General features: G+C 37.8%; 1 non-coding gene across 1 annotated transcript; it reads left to right on the plus strand.

Annotated features, from left to right (window-relative positions):
* The first annotated feature begins 8,116 nt into the window (after nt 1–8,116).
* Nucleotides 8,117–8,223, plus strand: LOC128296086 (small nucleolar RNA R71). The gene has a single exon (XR_008286634.1). It is a non-coding gene; the product is annotated as a small nucleolar RNA R71 (small nucleolar RNA).
* The last annotated feature ends 874 nt before the right edge of the window (nt 8,224–9,097 follow it).

Below are 9,097 nucleotides of genomic sequence, written 5' to 3' on the forward strand. Positions count from 1 at the left end.
AAGGGTAGTCCTATACATGCCATCTCAAGTTCAAACAAAAATTTATACCAAAATGGAGGCTTGATAGTGTGGATGACTTGACTTCAACGATCCCAAATCCGATTGCCTCGAGCGAAATCTAGAAAACTAAGAGCCAAAGCAACGGGTAAGCATTTTTATGCTTAGTAAGTCTCAAGGAATATAATGAACTATAATTTACAGCAATACATTCACATAGCCAAATGCATCATTTCATTAATACACATTCTTACTTCATACTTCATCATTATATAAGTTCGCAAAGCATCAATCAATTCAATAACTGAAATTCATTAGTCGATTGAGCGAATGTTGCTCAAACACGCCGACTTTCCAATGCACATATAACGTACCTTATCCTTTGGGCTGTCCGAGTGTACTAATTAAATTCATTTCAGCAACCAACACTCACCTCCAGCCCAAGATTCTTGAATATAACCGGATATAATCAAGTGCACAAATGCCTTGGTCTTAGCCCGGATAGAATAACTTCGCACGAATGCCTTGGTCTTAGCCGGATGTAGCCACTAGCACAATTGCCTTCGGGTCTTAACCCGGATATAATTTCCAGCATAATTGTCTTCGGGCTTAGCCCGGATATCATTCAATTTCTCATGCACACATACATCAATAATCATACACATCCATATTTCATCTCACATAATTCAAGTAAGGTCACTTCTTGAGGACTTACCTCGGATGTTGTCGAACGGCTTTTTCGGCTAAAAAGATGAGAAAGGATGAACAAGTTTTTTTTTTTTGTTTTCTCCTCTTGGTTGCACGGCAATGGGGGGGGGGAATGCTACTCTCTCACACACATTTTTTTTTCATTCTTTTCTCACCCATGCTTATTTGTTTATGATTTTCTCCCTAATGCCCAACAAAACATGTTTCATGACATGTTTAACCCATATTTCTTTGTCATGGCCGGCCATTACTTGTAAAAAGGGGGAATTTGACATGCAAGTCCATTATTTTGCATGCATGCTTTAATTAGTCATCACATATTTCCCTATCGTACTTTCAAAGTTTACTACTAAGTCCTTTCTTATAAATTAGCACCTAATTAATAAAAATCGAGACACGAAATATTTACGCATACCAATTCCACATTCAATAAGTACGGAATATAACACTTAATTATTCTTGTGACTCGGTTTCGTGGTCCCGAAACCACTCTCCGACTAGGGTCACATTCGGGGTGTCACATAACTCGAGATATGATTTTTCTTGTAAATGTGACGCGAGTAGCTAGAAAGCTGTGAATGTAGAAACAAAAGATTTGAAGTTCTTAATTTGATAAATTATGTTCGGTAACTCCTCAAGCTCGACTCCGGTGACAGTTTCGGGCATGGGGGCGTTACAGATAATGCTCATAACATGAGGTCGAGTAACACTATAGTTAGAGGGAGACCATCCCATAATGTTGGAAATGTGAGTGGTGATAGAGGTGCTCGGGTACAACACCTATATCGATAGCTCCGTACAGAATGGCTCTAACGGAATTAAAAGAATTAAAAGCTCAGTTAACCGATAGAGGATTTGCAGGACTGAGTTTCTCACCTTGGGGTGGTCCTTTGTTGTTTCTGAAAAAGAAAGATGGCACAATGAGAATGTGTATAGACTATCGACAGCTTAATAAAGTGACGATCAAGAACAAATATCATCTATCGCGAATTGATGATTTGTTTGACCAATTGAAAGGGGCAATAGTGATTTCAAATATAGTTTTGAGATCGGGCTATTACTAGTTGCGAGTTAGAGATTCTGATGTACCAAAGATTGCATTTAGAATGAGGCACGGACATTATGAATTTTTAGTTATGCCTTTTGGACTAACGAATGCACCCGCTGTCTTTATGGAGTTAATGAATCGTATTTTCATACCGTACTTAGATCAATTTGTTGTTGTGTTTATTGATGACATATTGATATATTCCCGAGATGAATTTGAGTATGCCGAGCATCTGAGAATTGTATTGTAGACTCTGCGTGATAAACAGTTATATGCAAAGTTCAGTAAATGTGAATTTTGGTTGTTTGAGGCTGGTTTTCTGGTGCATAATGTGTCAACATCGAGTATTCGAGTTGATCTGATCGCGTGATTCGTAACAAGTAATAAATATTAATAATGAAGATCAAACCTAGACTAACTATTATCATTACCAAAAGGCAAACGCACCTATCGAACAATAGTATAGTAATGGCAAGACCGGGATATCGTACCCAAGGGAACCAAAGGTACTAGTAATAACTATTGTTTTATTATCTAGCCTAAGGGGGTTTGTTTTAACTAACTAATTATTTAAACTAAGAATGCATAGAAAAAAGAATTGGGGAATTGCTTTTGGGAAAATCAATTGACTTGAGACAATACCTAAGGAAAAATCCACCTAGACTCTACTTGTTATTCTAGCTCTGAATCGGACGATTTATTCATTCAACTTGTTCCATAGAGATCCCTAAGTTATGTTATTATCCCTATTCAAGACTAATAACGTCTAATCCCTAGATTGACTAACCGAGAGTTTTCTCTAATTAACACTCTAGGGTTGCATTAACTCAATCTAATGATCCCCTTATAAGGTTTCACCCTAATCCGGCAAAATCTTATTACCCTATTTTTAGGCACGCAATCAACTCTGCTTAATTATGGCAAATGTACTCTTAGACAGGGTCTATTCCTCTTCTAAATAAGAGCGTGTCATGAATCATTATCCTGGGATATCAAAACAAGAATTAAGAACACATAATTAAGAACAAGTTAAATATTTATCATACGATTCAGAAAATAATAACAAGATTCGTCTTAGGTTTCATTCCCCTTAGGTATTTAGGGGATTTAGTTCATAACTAAATAAGAAAACATCTCAGAAGAATAAAGAAAACAAAACATCAAGAAAGCCCAAAACTCCTGAAGGGGAATTGAGGAGAGATCTTCAGTCTTGATGATGAATTCGGCTTCTAAGATGGATCAATAGGCTTCTTTGGGGTAATTCCTTACCCCTCTTCTGCTCCTCCCTTTTCCTCCTCCTTTAGTGTGTATTTATAGGCTTGGAATTCCTAGAAACCCTCCAAAGTGGCCTTTTCTGAATTGGACTTAACTTGGGCTCGGCAGGGACACGCCCGTGTGACACGGCCATGTGACGTGATTACCAGGCCGTGTTCGATCCGTTAAATTGTACACGGTCATGTGGGTCAATGGCCAGGCCGTGTGAATCGTGAAAGCCTTGGTCGACACCCTCGAAAGACATGGGCGTGTGAGCTGCCCGTGTGGCAAGGCTTAAGCTGTGTCATCTTTTAGATTTGGTCCATTTTGTCCCTTTTTTTACTCATTTTTGGCTCCTTTTGACTCTTGGTGCTCTCCTGAGTACAAAACATGAAATTAAAGCATTAGGAGTATCGAATTCACCAATTCTAATGAGAAATCATCTATAAAATGCATTAAACATGGGGTAAAAATATGTATAATTAACGGTTTATCAAATACCCCCACACTTAAGCATTTGCTTGTCCTCAAGCAAAATTCTCAACTCATAATCAGAATAAATCCTTCTCAACTTATAATTGTTATCAATAATATCTCAAAATTATCCATAGGTAATCATACATTGAGAATCCAACTAAAAGAACATAAAAGTTTCAAACATTCCAATTTGAGTATTTAATCATGCAAACATAAGTGTCTCTCTGCATCTAAGTAATTATCCTTGATTTTGAATATCATAGAGTTTCACATCCTTACTAAAGATTCACTCAAATCAAGTGTTTAAGGACAATAAATGAAGCACTCAATAGTCAATAATGAAAAGTCATTACCATAGGCTTGCATGAAAATCAAATCTCCACCACTGTAATTTAGGATGATACATAAATCAAAAGGTCTTTAGAAGGTTGTAATAAGGCTTGGTTAGGGGGTGTGGTCACAAGCTGAAAGAAATGGTTAGAATCGAGATTGAATTGAAAAGTTGCCTAACTAGAAAAAGAGTTAATCTTCACTTGCATACAACAGAGCTTCACTCAGAATATGAAATTACAAATATGCATACATAGTTGTGTTTTTTTTTAAGAACAAGTTAAATAATATAGACTAAATATCAAGAACAAAACATAGCTAGGCAATCCATTCAACTCAAATCTCGACAAAAATAAGGATTAATTTAGGGGATTTCAACAACAATGGGTTAAAGGTTAATATTAAGGGTAATACAAGAAATGGCTTGTTAGGCTCAAGGGGGTTTACTAGGGGTTAATCATGGAGGTAGGCTTTTCATGGCATGAGTGGGTTAATCCTAGGTGCCTTAATCATTTTGACATATCAAATCAAATGGTGTGGTCTCGACATGCATAATCGTGCAAGTTCTAGAATAACATTCAAGATCGACGACTCAAAGCAATAATAAAAGTGAGCATGAAAGGATGAATAGATGCTCAAAAGGCTCAAAAATCTCACTAAATTTATGGCTTTTTGATGTTTAGACTCCTGAATTCTAATTCAAAGTAATACCTAGACTTGGGGAAACAACCTATAATTTAATTTCTTAAAAATCAACTTATCATGCTTGATTCTCTAATGTCTTAAAGTTTAAATAATCAATGCATAAATCCCTACGTTTTAATTCAAGGTATATCAATCAAAATCATAAATCAATTAAAATTTATCCTAAATATGATATGCGAGTTTTTCATGAGAACAAGGTGATTATTCAGGAATTTTTTTCTGATAGTGAAATAAATACTCCCCCACACTTAAGATGTACATTGCCCTCAATGTACAATGATAGATGTTAGAGAATAAAAATAAGATAGAGAAAGAAGTGAAACTTCCTGTATGATGAATTCCTAGAACTTAGAGTTTTGGAGGGTGATCGGTTTGAGAGTGGAGGAGGATACTCCGGCAGTCGTAAAGGTTCATTAGGTCATAAGTCCTGTGCCAAAAGAATATTATATTTAGTGGTAACTATGGTCGTGGTCAAGTAGGACATGGCAGTCATGGAGAACCTTCCCCGGTGGAGTTGTAGTTCCTATGTGATGATGAGCTTAGGAGTTCTATATAACTGTGATAAAATTAGGAACTTTTTAGGAGATATTAGGAAGTATAAGGATTCAAAAGAAATAACCTAATAAAGAATAAAAATAAAATTCTAAAATCTAATAAAATAATAGAAATAGTTTCAATAATAAGTAAAAAGTAAAATAATAAATAAATATTTCTAAACATTTTCATTCTTTGGATGGTTCATGGAAGGATGGCGATGAGATGGGAAGGTGCTGACAAGTCTGTTGTAGAGTAGCATCAATGTTGTCAAATTGTTGAAAACACTGAAGCTCGAATCGGGTGAGGTGCTCAGAGATGTTAGCATATGAAGCTGCCACATGAACTGGACGAGAGGGTAGTGGTGGCTGAGAATAAGGATCAGGGAGTGGAGAAGGGGAGATTTCGGCTAGGGCTTTTGAAAGGAAGAAGAAAATGAACCGTGATTTGCTTATATAGGGGAGGGCCACACGGCCTAAGGCCACGTCCGTGTACTTATGCGGGTGAGCCCGTGTGTTTCGAATTTTGCAATTTTAGGTCGTGCTTGGCTATTCTCCCACGCCCGTGTGTCTTGGGCGTATGTGGTACACGGCCATATCGCACGGACGTGCCTAGCATTGTTCGCTTCTCTCTCCGCCCATGTTAAGGTACCACACCCGTATATTGTTATCCACGGCTTAACGGCACGGGCGTGTCTCACGCCCATTTCGAAGATACAGAATCGAGCCTTGTCCCTGGCACGCCCGTGGGTTTCTATTCCCACACCCGTGTACCTATCAAGTTCACCCACGGCCATGTCATACGGTAGTGGGGATTTATCGCATCCCGTGTTTTGGGGAAATCATATCATGCTTCAACACGGCCGTATCGCACAGCCATGTTTCTTCCCTTGTTTGGCCACAGCTGTAGGCACGCCCGTGTGCCTGGCTGTGTGTGCTGAAAAACTTTGCAATTCAAAGACTAAGTTAATTGATTCGAAGTGTGAGAAGTTAAAAACAAAAAAATCAAAATATGTTAGTACCCGGGTTGCCTCCCGAGAAGCGCTTATTTATAGTCTAAGCTCGACTTACCTCTCTGTTGATTTATCATGGTGGTTTGCGGAGTTCATACTTCTCATTCCTGCTATCAATTTTGAAATAAGGTTTTATTCGGGTGTTGTTTACCTTAAAAGTGCCGAACTTGGGATGACTCACCTCCACTGTACCGAATGGAAAAATATTAAGTATCGTAAGAGAGATTTCCTCATTCTGTGTGGTCGGGATAATGTGAGGATCAACAGCATCTAGTAAGACTTTATCGCCAACCTTAAGTTGATTAGGAGAGGTATCGGGTTTGTTTTGGCATAGTTTCGGTTTATCATGTATTCTCAGTTTGTGTTCTCACCATTCGTCTAGCTCCTCTATCCGTAATCTTCGTTCTTCATGGATGTCTTTGTTCTCTTCATGATAGTAGCACACTGTCTCTGTTGTCTAGGTTCGAGGAAGTTCCTACAAGGACGATTGAATATTAGTTTTATCATTGACAGGTTTTATAGCATTATTTTGAGTCTTAGAGGTTTTGACTGAGTCGCGTGCTTGGAGTGTTACTACGTTGTCACCTGCACGAAGTGTTAGCTGTCCTGTGCCTACATTAATAATGGTTCTAGCAGTTGCTAAAAATGGTTGTCCTAAAATTAAAGGTACCTCGTTATCCTCATCCATGTCTAAGACAACGAAGTCTACTGGGAAAATAAATTTATCAATTTTAACGAGAACATCTTCAATAATACCCTTAGGAAATCTAACTATTTTGTCAGCCAGCTGTATGCTCATCCTAGTCTATTTGGGTTTACCGAGACCTAGTCGTTTAATCATTTTATATGGCATAACATTTATACTTGCCCCTAGATCAGCTAAAGCATTATTCACAGATAGACTACCAATTAAGCAAGGAATTGTAAAACTCCCTGGATCTTTCAATTTGTTAGGTAGCTCATTCTTTAGAATAGCTGAGCAGACTGCATTGAGTTCCACATGTGATGTAGCGTCTAATTTCCTTTTATTGCTCAGAAGTTCCTTTAAGAATTTTGCTGAGTTGGGCATTTGCGAAAGAACTTTAATAAAGGGTAAGTTAATATGTAATTTCTTTAAGAGTTTGACAAACTTACCGAATTGTTCTTCTATTCTGTATTTCGTCATCGCTTTAGGATACAGCACACGAGGTTCATAATTTGTACTTACCTATTTGGGATCATTATTTTTTACCTCTTCTCATCCTTTGTTCATCGCATTGTCTTGCTGTATTTCTGGCTCAGGTGCAATGAATCCTTCCTTATCTTGAATGCTAATTGCATTGAGGTGTTCCCTCGGTTTAGGTTCAGTATTACTTGGTAGGTTACCTTGTGGTCATTTGGAGATTAGTTTGGACAGCTGGCCTATCTGAGTTTCTAGTCCATGGATCGATGCTTGTTGATTCTTAAGTGCTATCTTGGTATTTTGGAAACGGGTTTCTGACACCGAGATGAATTTAGAAAGCATCTCTTCAAGGTTCTGTTTCTTCTCTTGTTGATAAGGTGGCTGTTGAAAACCTTGAGAATTTTGTGGCTTTTGATTCCCTTGACCACCCCAGGAGAAATTTGGGTGGTATCTCTGACCTGCATTATAAGTATTACTGTATGGGTTATTTTGAGATCTAAAGTTATTGTTACCCATATAGTTGACTTGTTCCTCTTCGGTTGTGGGATTGAAGGATTGATATCCTATATGCACACCTTCGCCACTTGCATCATACCTCATTACTGGATGTACCTGCATAGAACCAAGTAAACAGTCAATCTTTTTATTGAGAAGTTCTACTTGATTAGAGAGCATGGTGACTGAATCGATGTTATAGACGTTGGCTGTTTTCATTGGCTTTGTCCTCATAACTTGCCACTGATAGTTGTTCAGTGACGTCTCCTCTATGAATTTATAGGCATCTTCTGGTGTTTTATTATTCATGGTTCCGCCAGCAGCTGCGTCAATCATTTGTCTTGTCGAGGGATTCACACCATTGTAAAACGTTTGAACTTGTAGCCAAAGCGGTAACCCATGGTGAGGGCACCTTCTCAGTAAGTCCTTGTATCTCTCCCATGCATCGTAAAGTGTTTCTAAATCCATCTGCACAAAAGAAGCGATATCATTACGTAATTTAGTTGTTTTAGCCGGCGAAAAATATTTTAGTAAAAATTTCTCGGTCATTTGTTCCCAATTAGTGATAGACCCTCGTGGTAATGAGTTCAACCACTGTTTAACTTTGTTTCTCAGTGAAAAGGGAAATAACCGAAGACGAATGGCATGATCAGAAATGCCATTGATTTTGAATGTATCACAAAATTCAAGAAAATTCGCCAAATGCGTTTTGAGATCCTCATCCTACAAACCATCAAACTGAACAAACTAATGTATCATCTGAATTGTGTTAGGTTTGAGTTCGAAATTATTCGCAGCAATAGCAGGTCTAACTATACTAGACTCAGCTCCTGTTAAAGAAGGTTTAGCATAATCATACATAGTATGTGGAGCAGGATTTTGATTAGCTGCAATTGCAGGAGACAGCTGATCGCCTGGATTTCCAGCCATCTCGTCGGTTGGGGTTTGAGTATCGTCTTCTCGTTCATTCTCCTTGTATTGTAAACTACGCCTTACTTTTCTTTGATTTCTACGAACTGTACGATCGATTTCTTCGTCAAAAAGTAATGGTCCTGACGGGTTTCTTCTAGTCATAAACTATAAAAACCTGCCAAGAGAGAGAAAAAGTAAATTAAGAAATAATAACATAAAATAAAATTGCAAGAAAAATAAATGGCTAAAGTAATAAAAATTTAGTGTTCCTAATATTTCAGTTCCCAGGCAACGACACCAAACACTTGATCCCGTGATTCGTAACAAGTAATAAATATTTATAATGAAGATCAAACCTAGACTAACTATTATCAAGACAAAAAGGCAAGCGCACCTATCGAACAATAGTATAGTAATGGCAAGACCGGGATATCATACCCAAGGGAACCAAAAGTACTAGTAA

This window comes from Gossypium arboreum, chromosome 7 (assembly GCF_025698485.1).
Source record: "Gossypium arboreum isolate Shixiya-1 chromosome 7, ASM2569848v2, whole genome shotgun sequence".
Lineage (NCBI taxonomy): Eukaryota > Viridiplantae > Streptophyta > Magnoliopsida > Malvales > Malvaceae > Gossypium > Gossypium arboreum.